The 12,222-nt window shown below is 37.8% G+C and overlaps 1 protein-coding gene across 8 annotated transcripts in view; it reads right to left on the bottom strand.

Moving 5' to 3' along the window:
• Nucleotides 1-12,222, bottom strand: part of arhgef11 (Rho guanine nucleotide exchange factor (GEF) 11) — a 193,075-nt gene that overhangs the window by 99,976 nt on the left and 80,877 nt on the right. The gene's annotated exons all lie outside the window — the stretch shown is intronic.

Genomic DNA, 12,222 nt, shown 5'->3' with positions numbered 1-12,222 from the left:
GTTGTGTGCAAGTTCGTGCTTGTGTTTACAGTAGCGTTACAGTTCCCTGTTGCAAAGTCATGCACAGTCCTGTTTGAAAATATGCATCCGCAGTGATTGACAGAACACCCGACATCAGCGGGCTATTTTATTCCACACCTGGCCTGTTTGACAAAGACTGTGACCCGCCCCGGTCACACAAATAAGCACAGGGCCATTTAAAAACTGCTGCCTATTGGAATCAAGTAGAAATGGTCTTGGATCTTAAACCCGAAGTCCACTCTTGCTGTTACTCATGTTAATATTATTAAACCCGTTACATCAAATATTAAGCGGTTCACCCGCATGTACCCAGACCCTGCTGATCCGTCCGGAAACAGATGAAACACAGTCTCACTGTCTACCTCACTGTTTTTATTACCAACGTCCTTCTCTTCTCACAGGAATAATGTAAGTTTCCTTGCAAAAAGATTAATGTAGACTATTAATGTCTTGCAGTCCCAAGTAAGTAGTATTCAGTATTTTATGAAGGTATATTTGGTGCAAAACAACTGCACACCTGTGACAGTAAAATTTGTATTTGTAGAGATTATCCACACATGTGTATCAGTAAATTTGAAGTCACAGATGAAGAGTTGCAAACTTGTAGATTTATTTCTTTCCCTCAAATACAACACAACAGTTACACATTCACAAATCCTTCAGTGCAGCTGCACAAATCCCATTTTACAAATCACAGATTAAGAAACTCACAAGCTCACGTTTTTTGCTACAATTGCTGCAGTAAATATGGTGCATAACCTACTTGAACACCTGCATCAAAATATGTGAAGTCACACACAAATTTTGTACATTCGCAAATCAGTTTGTGCATCTGTGCGATGAGAGTTGCATGTGTGTACAATTTTTTTTTCACAATTTTTTTTAATTTTTTAAAAATTTTCTAGCACAAACACAAGTACATAAATACAACTGCTTGAATCTGCTGCTACGAGTTTCAAACACTCTTTTTCGTGTGCTCTCTGTTTTGCACCAAATATCTCGAGATAAATGGTGCAAAAGTGATTTGTATACCTGTAGGCTATGGTGAGCACTGTTCAGCACTGCCCACCAGGTGGCGCCCGACACTCACTGAAGCAGAGTTTATTAATTACCACCAATGTTTCAGCAAGGTAAATCGCCTTTATCAAGGTATTATTTTCACCAAGTGGATAACAATACAAATGGGAGTGCTAATTATACACAGATGAAGGTAATTACATACAATATTCCAATGATTCATTAGTAAACAAAATATAAATTCCATAAATTTCAAACCATCAATATAAGTAGATGGAAAAAATACAAGCAGCAAATACACACATAGGCCTACATTTAAATAAGATACATGCTTTTTCTTCTAATATACTAATGTGTATGATTATTTCTTTGCATGTCTTTTTGAATCGGGTTACTGAACAACTAAATTCTTTTTATTATTATCTAAACAGTTGTTCTGATTTCTTAACATTTACTTTGGATGCTAACCCAAATCAAATCAGCTTTTTAGACTTGTGGGTGTCTCGTAATTTTTTATATAGGGATCCAATTAAAAAACCTTCAGCTCGTAATACACTATTGAGAGTGGATTCTTATTGTCATGAGCAGGGTCGTACGCAGGATTTTATAAATACCAAGGTCCATATGTATTTTTATAGGGGATGCACCCCAGGAAAAAAATTCTTATTTCTCTGCTCTACATATATGACTTCTAACACATCAGAAAAAAAACAATCAAATAAATATAGATGTCAGTATGCACAAGACTTGTGTTGTTTATTAGTAATACATTGAAATAATTATTTTACCATCCTTGGCACACTGCTGTGTCAGTAAAGTAAACATAGGCTAACTGAATATAGGATAATTTTAGTGAATTAACAGAAGGCTATCAACAATTTGTTTATTAAATTCATTCACAATATGCACACACTCATTATACACTTAATATGCTGAAATACAACATCAATATTGCAGTGGCAGAACTAGAATTTTATAAATGGGGTGTCCAAGCCTTTTTTAAGGGGGTCCATATCCCATGAAAGAAAACGATATGTAATTATTATAATACTTCACATTACCCCATATTAGATCAATATTCTTCTTGCCCTGAATTCATTACATGCATTATACTAACTGTAAGATACAAACATAATGCAAGGCTGAACTTGCATAATAAACCAATAATAAACCAACTTACTTCAAAACGCAGGGCTCAACATTAAGGATTGTTGGCAAAAAAAGGTATTATTTTAAAGTAAATATTGATTATTATTTTTTTTACAAAGTTACAGTCAGGACCAGTGAGTGATTTTCTCTTCTTTTGTTATACAAGTAACTTTAATGACTTCAACAGGTAATGTTTATTAGGCTTTAAGACAGAATTATAATAAAATGTTTACATTCGGAAGACATATTATCTATCTAGACATAATCAGTAGTTTACTATGATACTCACTAAAACAGCTAAATTCACAAATAATGTGAATTTGTCAGTTTAAGCCAAGCCGAACATGGGCTCATTTAGACTCTACCTGTGGATGAAGCGTTGTGCCGCACACATGATGTGTCGCGTTTTCAAGTTCAAGGCAGCAGACAAGTACAATACAGTGAATCTAATCAATAGAGATCGACCGATATATCTGTTTTCCGATATTTTCCCCAATATTTTAGCAGTTTCCGATGATCGGATATCGGTTTTGTAATATCGGATTGACCGATAAACGAGAGAATTGAGAATTGCGCGCTGAAAGCATCTGAGGAGAGGAGCTCACAGCAGCAGCAACGTGCACAGCAAATACGAAGGCGACGCGACTTCATTAAAAGGTCTTTGTATACTTACTTTGCATATGAGGCATTTATAACACATCTCATCTGTGCATTAATGTATGTTATGTTAAAGCTCTACTGTGTACTTTATTGAGTTAATTCTTAACAAAAACCCATGTTTTCTTTCAAAAGTATGTGCTCATTCATGTGTAATTACTTCCCACCCACTAATCAAAGTATTCTCGTAAGTGTAGAATCTGCTATTTAAAATGCATACCGTCGAAGCGCTCTCTGGCTGAATCCATGTTGTGCCTCCATCTTTGAAACACATTCGCCGACGAGGGACATTCCTGAAATTCAAGCTCCGCCTTTCGCGCTTTCTCTCTACACTCACGCTGTCCGATAGCTGAAGCCTCCAGAGGTTGCATGTGTAGGCGGTATACGTCATCAAGACAGTCTTATTTCAGAATATTAACAATTATAAAGCTGACAATTATTCTTAGTTAATTGTAAATTGATGTAATATGCGTATGACTTGCGAATGTAATGCTCAGTTGATTTAAATAAACCAGGCTTGATGACGTATCCAGCCTGTGACCTGCGTAGCTGAATCCTTCAGAACCGCACACCGTGATGAACCTGCGATCTAATGCTTTGATTTGAAAGCCTGTTGAAGACATATTCTCGAGGACATTAAAACAAATCGCCAAGGATGCGAAACGGGGATTTTAAACGACAACGTGACAGGAAAAACATCAAGACCAAAGTCACTATTGGAGTTAGTTTTCCAAGATGGGGCTCAAGGGACACTAAAGTTGCACTTTCTATATTCTCCACAGGTAATTCAGCATATTCGTTTACATCTATACAGTCCATGTTGTTAACTTGAAGTTTTATAGTTCATTGGCTAACTTTAGCATGATTATGCATAACACTTGTTAGTGTAAACATGCATGTGGTTTAATGTGTTCGAACAGACACACGCCGTCTCTCCGCCCATTTATGTAATCTGAGGTACTGAGAAAAATGTTTTTCATCTTTTCTGACCTCTAGCACAAACACACGGTGACAGCGCTATTTTTAGCCTTTCATTGATAAAAGCGTCTGATCTGCGCGTCTTTCGTTTCATTTTACAAGCGTGTGAAAGTTGCGCAATCTTTTTTCACCAATATGAGAGAAAGCTCTTACATATACACGGACATGTAACGTTTCCTTAAAACATAAGCATTGTACTCTGAGATAATGTCTGACATAATACTCTGATAAAAGCGTCTGATCTGCGCGTCTTTCGTTTCATTTTACAAGCGTGTGAAAGTTGCGCGATCTTTTTTTACCAATATGAGAGAAAGCTCTTACATATACACGGACATGTAACGTTTACTTAAAACATGAGCATTGTACTTTGACATAATATTAGTTCGCGTCCATTTAAACCCGTCATGGTTGTTTTTTGTATGTGATTTTAAGCGGACATATCATGACAATCAGACTTTTTTCATGTTAAACTTAAATCTGTGTGCTTTGATGGATCACAGGCAAAGGACATTGCAAATTGTTCATTTTTTTCTCATTGCTTTTGCTTTGTAGCTACTGGAAGCCATGTTAACCTTGGCATGACACGGCCGGGCCACCGTACGAGTTAAAACGCGTTCCGAATGGGGGGGGCTAGAAAGTAATATTCGGTTGCTTGTCATATAGACTTTCACCGCTAGATGGGAGTAGATCCTACACTGTAGAGCTTTAAATAAGTTGATGTATTTAAAGCAATGTATGCAGCTTGTCCAAGAATAGAGACGAACTCACAGAGTCACGCTGATCCATAAAATCCGGTCCCAATAACGACGTAGCTTTGCATGAATAAAACAACCATAAATTAATGCTTTGTGGAATTAAAAACGCTATATTAAATTCGTTTTTCTTTTATTTATGCTTATCATTAGCATCGTAAAATCACGTTCATATTGCTGTTCACTTAAATTAACGGGGTTGAAGGCTGACGCACAGCCACCACATGTAGCTAACTTTGAACAAGATTTATCATATTAACATTTCCCAGATAAACATTATTTTGCTAAAATATCTAAATAAATGTCTGTGGATATTAATTAATTATTTATTACCTCCGCAAACGGTCACAGTTTGATACAGTTAATGCGTGAGTAAATGCATAGATAAACAGCGCTGTCAACAGCCATTTCATAAGCTAAAACAACTAAATATTAATTATTCTGACATCAAATAACGTTACCAGTTAAGAAATTCAATGATATAGAAGCCGTTTTGATTGTTACTTTCCTGAATGTAGTATTCCAGTCAGTGATTACTATTGATTGGATTGCTGAAGGCTACAGGTTGCTGGTCAAGACAATGATATTATATCTCAAAAAAGGCACTTAATTCACCTGTTTTACTTTATAAACTATGTAGAATATGCAGCCAACTCCGCTATACTTTTCTCTCTCTCCCGCTCCGTTACCTGGAAACCGCAAGCGCGAACTTTGGATCAGTCCATTTCTGACGAAATGATAGGGGTGTTTGGAATGGTCCATGTATTGGGAATATAGTTTCTACATTATTCATTAAATAAATATTATTCTTCACTCTTTCAGACCCCTCTATTTATTACTTTGTATGCAAAGAGGGGGTGATTATGATGATGATTATTATTATAAGGGTTTGTTCAGTTCAGTAGTGTTGTAGTAATTATGTCAAAATCAGAAGTATAACAGTAAATAAAAATCGGTTCAGCATATCGGTTATCGGGCACATAAGCATCCAAATATTTGTTATCGGTAAAAAAAAAATGAGTATCTGTCGATCTCTACTAATCAATATACAGTAAAAGATCTTTTCAAGAATTAAAGGGTGGCATTGAATTTTGTTCAACCTGATCTCACGAATTTCTGTGGCATAGTCACAGAATTTTTTGCTAATTTTTCCGTGGCATTCTCACGGATCCTCGCATATTTCCATGGCCCTGCCACAAACTTTCTTTTCCGTGGCATTCTCACGGATTGGTTACTCAACTGTTTTGTCCTATTTTCTTACCATTGTCGCTTCGGTTTAGGGTTAATCAAAAGCTGGCTATCATAGAGCAGTTTAATGATGAGAAATATGAAACCGCAGTGACTGTCAAGGTGATAGGACAAGAAACATTACTGCAGCTGAGCCAGATGGGTGTCCAGATAGGAACTGACAGGGTATTTCCATCTAGAAGGTGAGGTGAGTTGGACCAATTTTTACTTAGACAGGAGGCCTTTTAGGTATATTAAATGCGAACATTGGCCACACATGGTTTAAAAGTAGATTTTGATTTGGGTTGTTTTTATAGGTATTATGATATTAAAAATGAATGGGACTTACATCATTTGGTATCTTATTTATATGTAGGCCTATGTGTGTATTTGCTGCTTGTATTTTTTAATCTACTTATATTGATGGTTTGAGATTTAAGGAACTTATATTTTGTTTACTAATGAATCAATGGAATATTGTATGTAATTACCTTAATCTGTGTATAATTAGCACTCCCATTTGTATTGTTATCCACTTGGTGAAAATAATACCTTGATTTACCTTGCTGAAACATTGGTGGTAATTAATAAACTCTGCTTCAGTGAGTGTCGGGCGCCACCTGGTGGGCAGTGCTGAACAGTGCTTGCCATAGCCTACAGGTATACAAATCACTTTCGCACCATTTACCTCGAGATATTTGGTGCAAAACAGAGAGCACACGAAAAAGAGTGTTTGAAACTCGTAGCAGCAGATTCAAGCAGTTGTATTTATGTACTTGTGTTTGTGCTAGAAAAAATAAAAAAAATAAAAAAAAATTTGTGAAAAAAATATCTCATCGCACAGATGCACAAACTGATTTGCGAATGTACAAAATTTGTGTGTGACTTCACATATTTTGATGCAGGTGTTCAAGTAGGTTATGCACCATATTTACTGCAGCAATTGTAGCAAAAAACGTGAGCTTGTGAGTTTCTTAATCTGTGATTTGTAAAATGGGATTTGTGCAGCTGCACTGAAGGATTTGTGAATGTGTAACTGTTGTGTTGTATTTGAGGGAAAGAAAAAAATCTACACGTTTGCAACTCTTCATCTGTGACTTCAAATTTACTGATACCTTCATAGTACATACCTTTCGTTTTTGGACAAATATCTTATTATATAATGTGAAACTTTGTGAGTGTCGGTCTGAAGCACAGAAGATTGACAATTGAGCGATCAGCAGTGCGCTGCGTTTACAGCCTATATTCTGAATAACTAATGGCCTGACAAGTTGATGATATGAGTACAGTGATTCCAAATGAATGTCCAAAAAAGTCGTAATATGTTAAATCAAAGGTTTAACGTCTTCTCTCGCAGCCCTGCACTGCATCCATGTCCTGGACGCTGCTCAAATCTGCTGCCGTGCCACAGAGCACCACTCACATAGTTTAACATGAAATAACATATTTGTCCCAAATTATTAACTATGAACATAGCCTGCTAACGCATATTTTGCTTTTTGGAGTAGACTCTGTCAAACTAAGCTTGCTCTATTTAAAGTGCACTCTTCCCATCCACACGCTCAACTAGCAGTGGTGTAGAAATGATGGGTGGGTTACTTAGGAATTGTGGGAAATCTTGTTGTACAAAAACGACTCAATGCAGCAGAGACGCAAGTTTTAATTGTCCAGTAGACCACAACTACCATGAATAATTTCTCTCTCTCTCTCTCTCTCTCTCTCTCACACACACACACACACACAAATTAAAAAGCACAAGGAAATCACTTCACACACTATTAAAATTGACTTGGTAACTTACTGCTTATGCTGATGATGTCACTGTTATTATTAGATCTGCTGAGGATGTCAAAAATTTAAACAAATCCCTTGAGGTCTATCAGAAAGCCTCATGTTCGCGAATTAACTGGCAAAAAAGCTCATCCTTTTTGCTTGGTGAATGGGAAGACGGAGGTCCTCCAGAACTTCCCCAGCACTGCTCCTGGAGTTTGGAGGGGTTTAAAGTGCTGGGAGTTTTCCTTGGGACACATGAATACATGCAGGGGAACTGGGATGGCTTTTTCGAGAAAGTTTCTGGACGATTACAGAGGTGGAAGTGGATTTTGACCCAGTTGTCATACAGGGGAAGAGTTCTTATTGTTAACAATTTAGCAGCTTCCATGATGTGGCATCGTCTAAATGTACTGGATCCACCCAAAGAGCTCTTACAGCGTTTGCAGAAGGTTTTTGTTAATTATTTTGGGATGGCTATCACTGGCTTCCCCCAGCAATTCTTTATTTGCCAGTTAATGAAGGGGGCCAGGGTTTAATTGACTTAGCAGCAATGGTAAAAGCAATGAGGCTAAGGACGTCCCAAAACCTACTCTATCCTGTGGGCTTTAAACCTTGGGTGTCATTTGGTCTGGCACTCCTTAGAACTGTTGGTGGTTTCAGTTTGGATAGGCAACTGTTTCTAATGTCGTGTCACGGTGGAAATTTTTCATCTGATGTAAAATTCTATGTTTCTGTTTTGAAATCTTGGAATGTTTTTAAAATGCTGAGACAGGAAAATCATCATTATGGCCTTGATGAACCTTTGTTTTACAACCCCTTTATAGGTGACATTACTTCTATATCTAATACCATTGTTAAAACTTTTATGGCTAAAGGATTGACCAAAGTATTACACTTGATTGACATTTCCTCCAGAACATGGAGGTCAACACTGGACGTTTGTAATCAGGCAGGATTCAGGTCTTTGAGGACGACAGAGAGGTTATTGGGGGTGGTGAAAACAGCGCTCCCTAACGCTGTCCTCCAGTTTGTAAACTCTTTTTTGTCTGGAGGCCCTTCCATATGCTCTTTCCCGAAGTTAATTGTGTCTCCCAAGGTTCTTTCAGGGGATGACTGTGATGGAAAGCTGCTTACTTTTAAGCAGCTACAAGAACTTGATTTTGAGCTGGTTGGGAAAAAAGACCTTGTATTAAAACGGATTATTTTGAGGCGATAAAAGATAAATGTGATACGAAATGGAGAGAGCTTTTAAGGGTTTCGGTTGATGTTTCTCCTTCTTGGAGGCTTTTTTATAAGGGTCCCTTACCCAAACGATCCGGAGATCTGCAGTGGAGGATACTGCATTGTGTCTTACCCACCAACACACGTTTCAAAGTTTAATATGAATGTTTTACCAGCTTGCATCTTCTCTTCTGCACCAGAATCTGTTTATCATGTTTTCACAGAGTGTTCCAGATTGTTTCCATTGTTTACACTGTTAATGAAAATACTTGGGGAGTTGGGTTTTGGTTTTGACATGACACTTTTTGTGTTTGGATGCAAGTATTCAAGGGCATGCAGGCAGCAGTGCACTGTGGCTAACTTCATTTTAGGACAAGCGAAGTTAGCCATTTGGAAGTCTCGCAGTCTGGCTGCTGAAGGACAACATATTAATGTTCTAAAGCTGTTCACTGGGTTGATTGAATCTAGAGTAAGGGTGGAATACAGATTCTATCAAATGACTGAAAACCTATTTGAGTTTGATTTGAAATGGTGTGTAAATGGAGCTTTACTGATGCTTGGTGATGATGGTGAGATTATTTTTAACTGGTGATGCCTTGGTTTTATCCCAAATAGTTAATTTATTTTATTTTCTTTTTGTTTATTTTTCACATTTATACATAATTTACACGCCCTGATTATATGGCAATGTGTTTGTTCTAAGGTGTAATATAGTGGTTTTCAGATGGTTTAATAAAGTGTGTTAAAAAGTCAAAAGTCTCTCTCTCTCTCTCTCTCTCTCTCTCTCTCTCTCTCTCTCTCTCTCTCTCGCTCTCTCGCTCTCTCTCTCTATCACTCACAAATTAAAAAGCACAAGGAAATCACTTCACACACTATTAAAATTGAATTGAATTGAATTAGGTGGCTATTATGAACATGCAAAACTGTACTTTCGCATGCGTGCTACAATGGAAAATGTATATTGTCGCACTGTACAGCCCTGAATGACTAATAATATTCAGTGTTTACATGAGGTTACCTTTAATAAAGTGATCACTGTAAATAGTGTATGATGTACATTAGGGGTAGTCTGGCTCCGCCCTCCTACGTGCTTCCGCTTAATTTTCATTTCGCTTCAGCAGAACGTCTGGGACTGCTCTGTAGAGTTTCGTTTTCTCCTGCAAAAATCTGCAGGTCCAATCAGCGAACAGAGGGGGGTGGCTAAAAATGATGACGTTGAGGTCGTGCGTCAGTTTGAGTTGTAGTTCAGTAATGGCAGCGGAGAAAGACGTGAGAAAAGGTATTTGGTCCGTTGTTGCAAAGCTGCCGAATATACTGAAGTTAAAGCCGGAGCAAGAACCAGGTTTGCTAAGTTTTGTTGGTCTGATTATTCGTACTTGTTGTTTCCATCCGGTTTCGGCGCATGATATAGGTCACGACCACACGTTAGTGACTGCGTATGGCAGATCCTGAGTGACTCTGCGCAGATCCAATAGTTTTAAACTTCAACAGAGGACCCTCCTTAATGGAAGTAACGCTTTGCGTGGCCAGACTCTCTGTACAAATGAAAAGTCGATTTTTACATATTTTTTGAAAGACAAAAATGATATGCCATTTTTTAATTTATTATAGTTTGACATTAACATGCACATTGCCCAACTCGCATGTTTGTGGGTGTCAGGGTTTTGGTTCTGTTTAGTTTGTTTTCATTAACTCTTTCACCGCCAGCATTTTTCATGATTTTCACAAAAGTTTAATGCCTTCCAGAAAATGCTCCTTTTTAAATATATAAATATAAAATATATGAAATAAAAGAACAGACCCTCTGCTTTCAAACAAAAAAATCAGTTTCATCCTACCTTCATGTGTTCTGTTTTTATCACCTCTCAAATATGTGTAGGTTTCTTCAAAAACACAAAATTTTGAGCAAAAAGCTGAGATAATTCCATTTTTGTGAAGGACTTTTGATAGAGATCAGATGCAGAGCGATCTTTAAAACATACACGGACATACAGCTGTTTGCCCTAGGGCAATAATTCCGGTTTTTATAAGTTGCGGAAGAGCGCGTCAATATTGCAGATTGACGAGATATCTCGTCAATGGCGGGGAAAGAGTTAATGTTCATCATTGCTTCTTTGTGTTTGTTACCTTTAATTAGTCTCACCTGTGTTTTTTAATCATTATCATTAGTTACAGCTGTTCATCATTATCACTTACCCTTTATAGTTTGCCCTCATGTGCCTGTTCTTTGTCTGACCTCGTCTGCATGTACCCTTGTCATCGTGTTATCCAGTCTATTGTGATTAAAGTCCTGTAAGTTTTATAATCCTGCCTGTTTGTCATCTTTCAGTTAAAGGCATAGTCTACTCATTTTCAATATTAAAATATGTTATTACCTTAACTAAGAACTGTTGAATCATCGCTCTGTCATCTGTGTGTGTGCACGTAAACGCTGGAGCGCGCTGCGACGCTACGATAGCATTTAGCTTAGCCCCATTCATTCAATGGTACCATTTAGAGATAAAGTTAGAAGTGACCAAACACATCAACGTTTTTCCTATTTAAGACGAGTAGTTATACGAGCAAGTTTGGTGATACAAAATAAAACATAGCGCTTTTCTAAGCGGATTTAAAAGAGGAACTATATTTTATGGCGTAATAGCACTTTTGGGAGTACTTCGACTCGGCGCAGTAACACCCTCCCTCTCCCATTATGAGAGTGAGAAGGGGAGCGGACTTTTCAGGCGAGTCGAAGTACTGCCAAAAGTGCTATTACGCCATACAATATAGTTCCTCTTTTAAATCCACTTAGAAAAGCGCTATGTTTTATTTTGTACCACCAAACTTGCTCGTATAACTACTCGTCTTAAATAGGAAAAACGTTGATGTGTTTGGTCACTTCTAACTTTATCTCTAAATGGTACCATTGAATGAATGGGGCTAAGCTAAATGCTATCGTAGCGTCCAGCGCTTACGTGCACACACACAGATGACAGAGGGATGATTCAACAGTTCTTAGTTAAGGTAATAACATATTTTAATATTGAAAATGAGTAGACTATTCCTTTAAGAGAACTGTGACAGTGGGCTTCACTTAACACGAGAGCTTGTAGAGAGAGGACTCCTTCTTGCATGCACATGGACTTAATGTGCGCGTCTTGGTCTATCTGAAATAAATCCAGCATCATAAGCAGCTGCGCTTCTCTCTGTCTCACGTGCACGCGCTCTCGCATCTGTCCGAGGTCTAAACATAAACTAAAGTAGTAATCCTTATGTATTAGTTCAGTTTTATGCGTTTCATGCGAGCTGAGGCACACTATCCCTTTTGTTTAAAATGTAACCCGCTGCATCTTTGTGCCTCCCTTCCTCTCGCGCACGTGCAGAGAGCTGCGCTCTGTCCAAAGTCAGATCACTAGGTAGTAATCCTGTTTATGATATGCATTTCAAG

Source organism: Paramisgurnus dabryanus, chromosome 2 (assembly GCF_030506205.2).
Source record: "Paramisgurnus dabryanus chromosome 2, PD_genome_1.1, whole genome shotgun sequence".
Lineage (NCBI taxonomy): Eukaryota > Metazoa > Chordata > Actinopteri > Cypriniformes > Cobitidae > Paramisgurnus > Paramisgurnus dabryanus.
The sequence above is the reverse complement of the archived record's forward strand: the minus strand, read 5'-3'. Positions and strand labels throughout refer to the sequence as shown.